We start from the raw sequence: 13,265 nt of genomic DNA on the forward strand, positions 1-13,265 counted from the left end.
AAGAATGAAAACAGTGAGTCTATTAATAAACCAGCAAAGCTTTTTAAATAACAAGACAATGAGATATCTTTAATGTATTCATGGAAAAAAGAAACAGAGGAATTAGTAACTGTTTGCAACTGGACAGTTAGAGAAAGATACTGATACAAGAGTATTCCAGAAGCTCCAAAAGTCCTTCAAGCCCTGATCCACTGGTCAAAGGTATGACAACAGTCAAAAGGCTTCTGAAGAGCTGTATAACCCTCTACATCAGATCAGGAGGAAAAGAAGAAAGCATTCTGAAGCACACCTCACAAATAAGCCTGGAATTCCATTTATATGAACAAAAACCATGCAAACATTTGAAAAAAAAATATTAAAAAGTAAAAGTCAGCAAAACAGTGCTCAAATGGGGAACACATTCTGGAGTTAAACAGGGCTTTTTCTGAATCAGATACTGTGATTTTGGCAATTTGAAATAAAACTTGTTTTTTTCTCTCTTCTTTTCATTCCAGAAATCTGAAAAAAAAAAACCTTCTTCACACAGTACAAGCTGAAACGTATCTTCAGTTACTAAGACAACCCTATAGCAAGGACTAAATCAAAGACCTGACCTTGGCATTTGTGGAGCTTCTGCAATACAGGACAACTAATTGAACAGGGAGTCTTTCATTTTACCACCAAGTTCCCTTCACTCATATAAAACTGATGTTTGTGAATCTCTGTCATCTTTTCCCAGAATTTATCAAAGGTCATACATAGCATTATAGGATATCCTGAGTTGGAAGGTACCCACAAGGATCATCAAAGTCCGGCTCCTCCATTATTGCATGGATACCTGACAAGAGCGTGTTGCCTGACATGCATATTTCATTTTCCCTTTGGAATATGTTCTAAGCATATACTTGGAAGGCATCCTCAGTTTTTCCTGGGCAATGATGCATGCTGGGCTGCAGCACATACCTATCAGAGCAAGTTTAAGGGACTTTGGTTCTCTTTAAGTGCACCTGGCAAAATTATGGTGAAGCAGAGCATTTAGAGAAGACAGACCTGACAGCAAGGTATATAACAGGGTACTATGACAGAGAGTCCTGTCTGTACTCACTAGATTTACTGTAAAATCTGGGGATGAATTATTTTCTGACATACAGTATGCAGGAACATAAAAAAGATATTGCAAGGTATTATAGGACACATCACTAGAAGACAAAAACATTTGAAAGAAAATCCTCCTGCATTTTAAGAACACCATCTACAAGCAGGAATCCACATCAAACACACTGTGTCAAGAGCTTCTTATGTAGCTCATCAACGTCTTGAAGGATATGCTACTGACAATGTGCCTTTAAATTAATGACCTGATGAATTAAAACAACTGTGGTCACTTGTAATCAGTAATTTAATGACCTGATGAATTAAAATAATTGTGGTTACCTGTAATCAGTGATTTAATGACTGAAACTTCCCAACTAAACCAGTATTAATTAACATATACCAACCTGGATTATCAGAGAAAAATAAAAATCAAGGTGTTTTTTGGTTTCAAGTATTTATAAAAGTGTTCCTACTGGTAGCTTACACGGACTTAATTTAAAGTTTATGGTAAATTCTTCTCTTGCCCCTGAAAACCCAAAAGCAACACTCAGTCAGATATCCAGACTTTGTCTGGCCTAGGAAAATTGTAAATTAGCAATTTTTCTGAGTTGCAGCATAAGCCCAAATTTATATGAAGCTTAGAAAGTCTGGATAAACATACCATGAAATGAGGTTTATAAAACAAACCTCCCTGTAGGTAGAAGTCATCCTAGTGCATGAAGTTTTAGAAAAAAATCTATTTTCCAGTGACAAATGGTCTTAGGAAAATAAAGAGTGGATCCTTCCTAAATGTATTCACACCTAATGCCCTTTCATTTCAATGACAGCAATGAATAAAACAATAACATAAACAAGTGCAAAGGGTGTCTAGAATGATGTACATGGGTTGGCACTTACGTATTCAAATACAAATTTATCTTAGCTTCCAGTTTGAGAAGTACAGGCCCTGTGACTTTTAAAAGTATGTCCCATAGTCCCCCTAACAAACAAGGTGTCAGTTGTTTGGGTTTTTCCTTAAGATCTGTCTCTTCACAACAAAAATGATTGACACACTTCAGCTGTGCAACCTGACCAGCTTCCAGATGCTATTTAGTCTTTCAGTGCAAGAGAAGCAGCGAACTAAAGTGCAAAAGGTAATTTCCCTTTCTAAAATAGCCAGAAATCTGTCTTTGATATTGAATATTTTCCTCATAAATAAGCCTATGAGGAGTTTGTCTGATATTTCTTTCCTTGAACACTGTGCAGTGTTCACTGAAATAATGCCTGGAGAGGAACTGGGTTGTTTTTTTTGGAGTTTTTTGCCAGAATAGAAGCAGTAAACCTACCCATAAAGGTCAGTAAAATTATTTTACATTTAAACAGCTTTTACCACTTTCATTTACCTGTCTTGGGCTATCTGGATGCTACAGGATTCCTGAGAAACTGAACAAGTTCTGTAAATAGTTTTATATATATAAAAAAGTTAATACATGTTTATCTTTCTAGTGAGCTATTAAATATTATCAGGAACCATCTCTTTTATAGCTCTCCTTCAAGTCTCAGCAGATAACCTGCTGCAGTTTCTAAATGTTCTTATTTTGAATCATAACCTCAGCATTTCCTTCCAGATGCAGCTTGCTTCTCCATATTTTTCTATGAACTGAGCACACTGAAGACACACTGACATGGGAGAAAGAGGGAGGTTGGGAATTTCTGACTGTTTTTATCACCTTCTCCAGCCATATAAGTTGCTGGGGATTGGGAAGGCAAGTATTTTTTTTTCTGCTTAAAATGGCTGCATCTTTATGGAAGTAATCCTCAGCAATTCAAATGAACATTATGTTGGTGGACCATCCAAGCATTTTACTGCCCTGCAAAAAAAAAATAAAGGAAAAGTATCCAAAAGAAAAAATGGGTTCCAGACTGCTCCAGTCAGCCACAGGCTTTAGTACCTTTCACATCTAAAATATACTGACTTCCTCTGACCCTCAGGGGCTCTATTGATTCACAGAAACCTGAGTCACAGTTAGAGGAAACATTTTTCTTCCCAGAAATTTGCACTAGGAGCAGAAATTTTGCACAGACAACACCTTTCTTTTCTTCCTTGGCATCTCTGCTAAATTTTTTTCTCTGTCTTCATGGTATGGAGTTATTCCAATATAAATGTGCATACCTTAAATCAGTGCCTTTTCACTCCCATTTCCCAAGTAGCTTCAATAACCAGCCTTTTTGCATTAGCAATATTTTTTGCCTATGCAAATATAATAATATAAGCCTCTACATATTACTTCCCAAACACAGATATTGTAGCATTTTTCAAAGGAATAAGAATAGGTGCCACTTTGACTCTGCAGGCAAGGGAAGTACATAGTTCATATGCTCTATACTATCAGAAGTCCATGAGCAGTAGCACCTCAGAATCAAAGCTTCACATTAAAACTGAAGAAAAAGAAAGCTCTTGTGTGGTCTGCAGTCAGATTTGCTGCCTCTTCAGCAGATGTTACCTATGAATGGACAACAATGTGAAATTCAAATTAAGAAAAAAGAACCATTTCATTCATTTTGCTCTAATATCCCATTTTTTTTACCCAGTCCCTCTCGGTATTGCCACAGTAGTACCCTTAATGCCACTCCTTTCACCAGGGTAGAGAAGCCCTGACCCAGCCTGGTGGGATCCTACTGGCCAGTCCTGACTGCAGACTCACTATGCTCTTCCTCACCCCTTTGCAGGGAGACACTCTGCTTAAAGAAGGACTCAGCATCTTTCCTCTGTTTCAGGAAAGCCCAGCTGATCAATCAGGCAACAACATGCAACTAAAGCAATTGGTCACACTTTTTGATTAATTGTGCCAATTACCGAGTACTCAGAGTAAACAATTTCAAAAGCAACAGTGCGGAAAGTGAGCTTGCAGCTATGTGAGAATGGGTCAAAATGCTTGAAACCATAAATATATTCATAAAAATCCCATTTCATTCACTAACAATTTACTTCTGAGGGAGTGAATTTCATTCAAAGGAGAGAGAAAAGACAAGATTCAGTAAATGTATTATTGGCACAGTCAGGTATTCTTATCACTGAGGAAATTAGATTGGCAGGATTTAAGAGAATTTTGCTTTTATATGGAAATAGAAATAAAATCTGTAGGTTTACTAGGTAAAGCAACAATGTTTGCTATTTAATTTCAGTCTTTAACATTTGAAAATCTACAGGGTCAAAAGGACTGTCAAACACAAAGTTGGATGCAGGATTTTTTTTTTTCATTTTTGCCTTCCTGTGCATTTGTGCTGGTTTAAAGGTGAACCAGCAGGGGAAATGAACTCACCACGAGAGAGATTATAAGTCAGAGCTAAAATTTAATAATAATATTACAATAACAACACTGACACACAAGGGAAATTGCTTTCAACTCACAAAAACCCAGCAGTATAACCCAGTGTCCTGGGGCACAAACCCAAGGGGGTTTGTTTGCCCTTGTGCTGAGACCCCTGTGGTTCCCCCAAGTCCAGAGCAAAAGGAAAAGAAAAACCTGTTGGTGCAGGCGAGGGCTGTGGTCTGGGCAAGAGTGGTGATCTCCTCCTGTCAAGGTCCTGCTGCTGCTCTGGATCCGACGAGAAGTTACCAAAGTCTTCTTACCCACCACTTATGTACCCTCAGGGAGCACTCAGTCCCTCCCCCTGGGCGGGGACTCACATAATGGGTGATTAACTCTGGGAGCTAGGGGGTGTTGAACTGTTGATGGCCCATTAGCAGCTCCGCCCCCCTCAGGCTGGGTGTGAAGGTGATAATGGCTCCCTGGGCAGCTGCTGCTAATGGCCCATTGACCTTGGGGAATGAATAGAGGGGGTAGAATACACAGCTTTGATCACCCCCACACAGGGTTAGCTGGTCCCTCCTGCTGAACTAGGACATTATCCACCCCTTATTCTACTCCATCTAGTCATTCCCAAATTAATCCCCTTTTTACCTATACATATATATATACATATATACAATGAAACATTACAAACTCTTCTCGCTCAAAATTAGGTCCCCTTGTGGTACACAACATGTTTCTCCATCTTTTTGCATTACCCACCAAGTGCAACCAGGTCCTTGAGCAAAAACAATCCCTCGGATGGGTTTGCCTTTGTTTGAGGTGGGACTAACCCAAACAGTCTTTCCTAACATACCTCTCATATGGACCACAGGGACTTTATCTCCATCTACAGTATTCAAGAGTTCTGATTGGGCAGGGCCAGCTCGATTGAGGGAGCCCCGGGTGTTGACCAACCAGGTGGCCTTTGCCAAATGCAGCTCCCAGTGTTTGAAAGTTCCCCCACCCAACGCCTTCAAGGTTGTTTTCAGCAGTCCATTACATCGCTCAACTTTCCCGGCAGCTGGAGCATGGTAGGGGATATGATACAGCCACTCAATGCCGTGCTCTCTGGCCCAGGTGTCTATGAGGCTGTTCTTGAAGTGGGTGCCGTTGTCAGACTCTATTCTCTCTGGGGTGCCGTGTCTCCACAGGACTTGTTTCTCAAGGCCCAGGATGGTATTCCGGGCAGTGGCGTGAGATACGGGGTATGTCTCCAGCCATCCAGTGGTTGCCTCTACCATGGTCAGCACGTAGCGCTTGCCTTGGCGTGTTTGGGGAAGTGTGATGTAGTCAACTTGCCAGGCTTCCCCATACCTGTATTTCGACCACCGTCCACCATACCATAGAGGCTTCACCCGCTTGGCCTGCTTGATGGCAGCACATGTGTCACAGTCATGGATAACCTGTGAGACACTGTCCATGGTTAGATCCACCCCTCGGTCACGAGCCCCTCTGTATGTCGCATCTCTGCCCTGATGACCAGAGGCATCATGGGCCCATCGGGCAAGAAAAATTCACCTTTATGCTGCCAATCCAGATCTACCTGAGAAACTGCGATCCTGGCAGCTCGATCCACCTGCTCGTTGTTACGATGCTCCTCATTAGCCCGGCTCTTGGGTACATGAGCATCCACGTGACGGACCTTCACACTCAGCTTCTCTACCCGGGCAGCGATGTCCTGCCACATCTCAGCCGCCCAGATGGGTTTCCCTTTGCGCTGCCAGCCGGCCTTTCTCCAACGCTCCAGCCATCCCCACAGAGCATTGGCCACCATCCACGAGTCAGTGAAAAGGTAGAGTCTTGGCCACTTCTCTCGTTCAGCGATATCCAAAGCCAGCTGAACAGCTTTCAGCTCTGCAACCTGACTTGATCCACCTCATCCTTCAGTCGCTTCTGCAACTTGACGTGTAGGACTCCATACAGCTGCTTTCCATTTCCGGCTTGTCCCTACAATGCAGCAAGAGCCATCTGTGAAGAGAGCATATCGCTTCTCCTCTTCTGGTAGCTGGTTATATGGTGGGGCCTCCTCAGCTCGTGTCACCTGCTCCTCTTCTTCTTCAGAGGACAATCCGAAACTCTCACCTTCCGGCCAGTTGGGATTGATTTCCAAAATCCCAGGGCGATTAGGATTCCCTATCCGGGTTCGCTGCGTGATCAGAGCGATCCACTTACTCCATGTGGCATCAGTGGCGTGATGGGTAGAAGGAGCTTTTCCTTTGAACATCCAGCCCAACACTGGTAGTAGGGGTGCCAGGATGAGCTGTGCCTCAGTGCCAATCACTTCTGAGGCGGCTCGAACTCCTTCATAAGCTGCCAGGATCTCTTTCTCAGTTGGGGTGTAGCTGGCCTCAGATCCTTTGTATCCCCGACTCCAGAATCCCAGCGGTCGTCCTCGAGTCTCCCCAGGTACTTTCTGCCAGAGGCTCCAGGATGGGCCATTCTCCCCGGCTGCAGTGTAGAGCACATTCTTCACATCCTGTCCTGTCCTGACTGGCCCAAGGGCTACTGCATGGGTAATCTCCTGTTTAATCTGCTCAAAGGCTTGTTGTTGTTCTGGGCCCCACTGGAAATCATTTTTCTTCCGTGTCACAAGGTAGAGAGGGCTTACAATCTGACTGTACTCAGGGATATGCATCCTCCAAAAGCCCACAGCACCTAGGAAAGCCTGAGTTTCCTTCTTGCTGGTCGGTGGGGACATAGCTGCTATTTTGTTGATCACCTCTGTTGGAATCTGGCGACGCCCGTCTTGCCACTTCACTCCTAGGAACTGAATTTCCTGAGCAGGTCCCTTGACCTTACTTCGTTTAATTGCAAAACCAGCTCTTAGGAGAATCTGGATTATCTTCTTTCCTTTCTCAAAAACCTCCCCTGCTGTGTTCCCCCATACAATGATGTCATCGATGTACTGTAGATGTTCTGGAGCCTCACCCTTTTCCAATGCAGTCTGGATCAGTCCATGGCAAATGGTGGGACTGTGTTTCCACCCCTGGGGCAGTCGATTCCAGGTGTACTGCACCCCCTTCCAGGTGAAAGCGAACTGCGGCCTGCACTCTGCTGCCAACGGAATGGAGAAAAAGGCATTGGCAATGTCAATGGTGGCATACCACTTGGCTGCCTTGGACTCCAGCTCATACTGAAGCTCCAGCATGTCCGGCACAGCGGCACTCAGGGGGGGTGTGACCTCATTGAGACCACGGTAATCCACCGTCAGCCTCCACTCTCCACTGGACTTTCGTACCGGCCATATGGGGCTATTAAAGGGTGAGTGAGTCTTGCTGACCACCCCTTGGCTCTCCAGCTCACGAATCATCTTGTGTATGGGGGTCACAGAGTCTCGGTCAGTGCGGTATTGCCGACGGTGCACTGTGGCTGTGGCCAGTGGTACCAATTGTTCTTCAACTTTCAGCAGTCCTACAGCAGAAGGGTCCTCTGAGAGGCCAGGCAAGGTGCTCAGCTTTCTGATTTCCTCTGTCTCCACAGCAGCTATGCCAAAGGCCCAACACAGTCCCTTTGGGTCTTTGAAATATCCATTCCTCAGGTAGTCTATGCCAAGGATACATTGGGGCTTCTGGACCAGTCACAATGGGGTGTCTATGCCATTCCTTCCCAGTCAAGCTGACTTCAGCTTCCAGTACAGTCAGCTGTTGGGATCCCCCTGTTACCCCAGAAATAGAGATGGATTCTGCCCCGACGTATCCTGATGGCATCAACGTGCATTGTGCACCAGTGTCCACTAAAGCTTTGTATTTCTGTGGGTCTGATGAGCCAGGCCACCGAATCCACACAGTCCAATAAACCTGATTGTCCCTCTCCTCTACCTGGCTAGAGGCAGGGCCCCCCTAGTTCTGGTCATGGTATTCACTGCGCTCTCCCTGTGAATATGACCGGGAGGTTCCTTCAAGAGGATCGGGCATAACATCATCATTCCTATACTGTCTGGAGCCTTGCCCACGAGAGACCGGAGCAGCCTTCAACCTTGAAGAATTCCCTGTGTTAGTTGTGCCTCTTTGTAATTCACGTACCCGAGCTGCTAAGGAATAGGTGGGTTTCCCATTGTTGTAGTTTGGGATTATTATGTAAATTCTCTCCCCTGCCACTTAACTGCCCAGGCCAGCGGTTAACAAAAGAAGCAGTTAACTGTGATCGCTGGGGTGGGGGCAGGTTTGTCTCTTTTGGTTTTTTTTTGGATATTCTTCTCAGTCTTGGCTCGGCGGAACGGGGGAGTGGGGGCTCCAAAGGAGGCAGGCTGCCCTGCTGGTTACTGCTGGGGTTTTCCCTGGCTGTCTTGCCGCTGCCTACTTCGGACTACTTTTTCCTGCCGTGCTGCTGCCTGCCTTGGATTTGCTGCTGGTTGCTCGTACTTTTCTGCTTCTTGGACGGGGAACACAGGGGGAAGAGACTGAAGTCCATCTGAAAGCCCACTGCTCGTCTGTTTCGCTGGAGAGGGACTGAAACTCACTCTGCAGCCAGCCGGGCTGTGACAAGGACACTTAAGTATAACCTTTTCTCCCGAAGGAAAACCTGCTGGGTTTTGTTCTTGTTTTTTTTTTTTTTTTTTTCTCTTATGGTGTTGGGGAAGTGGGTTGCACTAGTCTGTTTACATATATATATATATATATATATATAGCAGTTATCCTTCTTGTATTAAAATTCCTTTTCTTAAATTTGATAAAGAGTGGTGTGATTATTGTGGAGGAGGCCCCTCCCCTGCTTGTGGGTAAAACATTTTGGTTTTTCCCCTCAAACCGAGACACCCATCCCACTTCCTCATATCTTCTCCATGCTCATGGAGGTAAAACCACAGATTGCCGCGTGGAGTGTACCCTTTCTCCTTAGCTGGAAGACGCCTGCTTCTGATGGCAGAGACTCTCGTTTGTTCTGGAGAGATATGGAAGAGTCCTTCCTTAATCTTCTCTTCCAGTTCAGCCAGTTTTGTTTCCACAGCTGAGACGTGGGCTCATAATGGAGCAGTGACAGTGTCTTCATAAATCCTGAGTTTGCTGACCAGTGCACCCACCTTGTCTTCTCCCTCTCTCCACTGCAATGTTGTAAGGTAGCAAGAATACATTTCTGGCCCAAGTCGTGCAAATTTTAACTACATCTGGGATGTGCACTGGACACCATCTGGACTTTTAGGGAATCTCTCATCCTCTGAAAAGATTATCTCCAGTACGGCTAATTCCCTTAAGCACCGGATACCTTGTTCCATCGTGTTCCACTGTCCTTGCTGTACGTGAAGGTCCTCCTTAAAAAGATATCTTTCCCTCACGCTTGACAACAGTCGCCGCCAGATGCTGAGAGTTTCCTGTCTCTTTCCAATGCCCTGATCAATGACAACATCTCGAGAAAGGGATCCCAGCTGCCTTGCCTCACTCCCATCTAGAATTGTATCACTGGCTGCAGCATCCCAGATTCGAAGTAGCCAGGTCAAGATGGACTCATTTGCCTGTCGTGTGAACTCTCTCCGGAGCTCACGCAGCTCTCCCAGGGATAGGGACCGGGTGATTATTTCTGGCTCCATGTCTTCTGCTTGAGATGAAGGTCCTGACTCTTCCTCATCATGCACTATACGAACTGATTTGGTCTTTGATTTTCTTTTCTGGACAGGGGCAACTGCTATCGGTTTCTGTTGTCCTTCTGGCTCCTCCATGGTTTGTGTGGACATGGTGCTGGTTGATTTGTTTCCCTTCCTCTCTGGCTCAGTCGTGGTCTGGGTGGACATGGTGCTGGTTGATGTATCTGTCTTCCTCTCTGGCTCAGTCATGGTCTGGGTGGACATGGTGCTGGTTGATGTATCTGTCTTCCTCTCTGGCTCAGTCATGGTCTGGGTGGACATGGTGCTGGTTGATGTATCTGTCTTCCTCTCTGGCTCAGTCATGGTCTGGGTGGACATGGTGCTGGTTGATGTATCTGTCTTCCTCTCTGGCTCAGTCATGGTCTGGGTGGACATGGTGCTGGTTGATGTATCTGTCTTCCTCTCTGGCTCAGTCATGGTCTGGGTGGACATGGTGCTGGTTGATGTATCTGTCTTCCTCTCTGGCTCAGTCATGGTCTGGGTGGACATGGTGCTGGTTGATGTATCTGTCTTCCTCTCTGGCTCAGTCATGGTCTGGGTGGACATGGTGCTGGTTGATGTATCTGTCTTCCTCTCTGGCTCAGTCATGGTCTGGGTGACATGGTGCTGGTTGATGTATCTCTCTTCCTCTCTGGCTCAGTCATGGTCTGGGTGGACATGGTGCTGGTTGATGTATCTCTCTTCCTCTCTGGCTCAGCCGTGGTTTGGGTGGACATGGTGCCTGTGGATTTACTCTTTTTCTCCTCCTCCTGATGATGCTGTACCACACCAAGCAGTGTGCGGTAGGCAGTGGCCAGGGCCCAGCAGGTTGCTGTGAGCTGCACATCTCTGGGACTACCAGAGCATCTTCCTTTCACATAGCTTAGCATTTTGGCAGGGTCCTGCAGTTGTTCTGGGGTGAATTTCCAGATCATTTGAGGAGAAAAGGTCTCCAAATACTGGCCCATATCTTCCCACTTCCCGTGCCACTCAACATCATCCGCTCCCAGGGCAGGCCTCCAGCAAGTCTCCTTAGAAAGCCCAGTTCTGACCCTAAACATGGTGTATACAGTACAGAGGAGACAAAGCAACACTAACAGCACTAACAGTAAGATTATGCTGTCCCTAACATCAAAAGGAAGCTCAATATTTTCAATGATTGTTGTAGCAGAGGTGAAAAGGTGGAAGTAACCATCTTCGCCTGTTTTCCCGACAGTCTGGGTGCTATTTTTAATGAGAATCCCAGAGGTAACAACCCAAACCAGGACAGGCACACCAGACTGAATATACATTCACAATGAAATTCATTGCTTCTGATGTTATGACAACATAAACATAGTATATTAATAAAGCAATTTTGATCCTTCTCCCTGGTATTAAAGAGAGCATCAAAATAGGCACATGGTTCCCCATGTGTCGAAATATGAACAGGCCCAGATACACCATCCACATGAATACATCAAGCAACATGGTAGTCAGGGAGTTTCTGTATCCAAATACCCAAAATGAAATTGTAATTCTGACTTCTCTCTCGTGGCCCCACGTTGGGCACCAAAAGATGTGCTGGTTTAAAGGTGAACCAGCAGGGAAAATGAACTCACCACGAGAGAGATTATAAGTCAGAGCTAAAATTTAATAATAATATTACAATAACAACACTGACACACAAGGGAAATTGCTTTCAACTCACAAAAACCCAGCAGTATAACCCAGTGTCCTGGGGCACAAACCCAAGGGGTTTGTTTGCCCTTGTGCTGAGACCCCTGTGGTTCCCCCAAGTCCAGAGCAAAAGGAAATGAAAAACCTGTTGGTGCAGGCGAGGGCTGTGGTCTGGGTGAGAGCAGTGATCTCCTCCTGTCAAGGTCCTGCTGCTGCTCTGGATCCGAAAAGAAGTTTCCGAGGTCTTCTTACACACCACTTATGTACCCTCAGGGAGCACTCAGTCCCTTCCCCTGGGCGGCTCACACAATGGGTGATTAACTCTGGGAGCTAGGGGGTGTTGAACTGTTGATGGCCCATTAGCAGCTCCGCCCCCCTCAGGCTGGGTGTGAAGGTGATAATGGCTCCCTGGGCAGCTGCTGCTAATGGCCCATTGACCTTGGGGAATGAATAGAGGGGCTAGAATACACAGCTTTGATCACCCCCACACAGGGTTAGCTGGTCCCTCCTGCTGAACTAGGACAGCATTATATGTGGGCTCATTCCAGAGTATTTGAGAGAAGATGTCCAAGAGTATGAAGGTAAGCAAAATCTTTTTCAAATATAAGTGTTGGAACATCTCTACAAAATAAGCCTTTTCATTTTCAGATTTGCTACACAGCTACTTGTAAGATCCTTATTTTTTGGAAGTTATTTAGTAGAGATTAGTATGATAAGTCAGCCAACTGTTTTTTCTAGCATGACTTTCACCTTCAAGAATATTCCTTCACAGTTCATATAGAAAGAGCTGGGTGTGAAAATATGCTAAGGCTGCGGTTTGCTGTCACTACCCTGACATCTTGAACAACCCTTTAAATCAAAAGAAAGATAGCAGACCTGAGCAAGTCAGTCAGGTAGCTGTGCTGGCAGGATTAATTAGGAGAAGCTGAACCTTAGTTGCTGTTTTCAGTTGAAATCAGCACCAGTGCCTCTTTCTCCAACAGAGGAGCTGAAGCTCAGGTGGGGCAAGCATGAGTTCTCTGAGCACACCTACAGGTTTCCCTGAACACCGGAAGATGTTCACTCTCCAGCCAACCCCATTAGGAGGATGCCAGGCAGGTCTGTGTCCACCACCAGCCATTGAGCAACACCAAGGGGATGATGGGTGATACCTTGCTCTGCCTGGGCTTTTAGTTGCTTTGCTATGACTGAGAACAATATGTGTTTTTAGTCAACCTATTTACTTAGTGCTGGGGGAGGACAGAGGATGAGAGCTGATTGCAGTGATATTGACCTAGGTCAGACTGGCACAGATGAGGGAGAAGCCAAGTGCCTGTCCTGTCCCTGTGAAGCACACTCCTGCTGCTGTCCTTATCCAGTCCCAGTGGTAGTACCAAAAGCTATGCCCACCCAATGGCTCAAAGTGGGATAATAGATAAGAAGGCACACAGCGGCCAAATCCAGTGCAGGTATCAACCTAGTAAACTAGGGAGTTTTATTCAGTTATGAAATTCCTGTGTCCTAAAGGAAACCATCTGATGTTCCAAGTTTACTACAAAGCAGAAAGGATTTTACAAGGAATAACTCACATTGATTCCAAAGAGAAATCAAAGTTCGAGCTGACAAAGACTAACATATTGTCTTCAACCCTGACCCACACAGTC

This window comes from Pithys albifrons, chromosome 3, assembly GCF_047495875.1.
Source record: "Pithys albifrons albifrons isolate INPA30051 chromosome 3, PitAlb_v1, whole genome shotgun sequence".
NCBI lineage: Eukaryota > Metazoa > Chordata > Aves > Passeriformes > Thamnophilidae > Pithys > Pithys albifrons.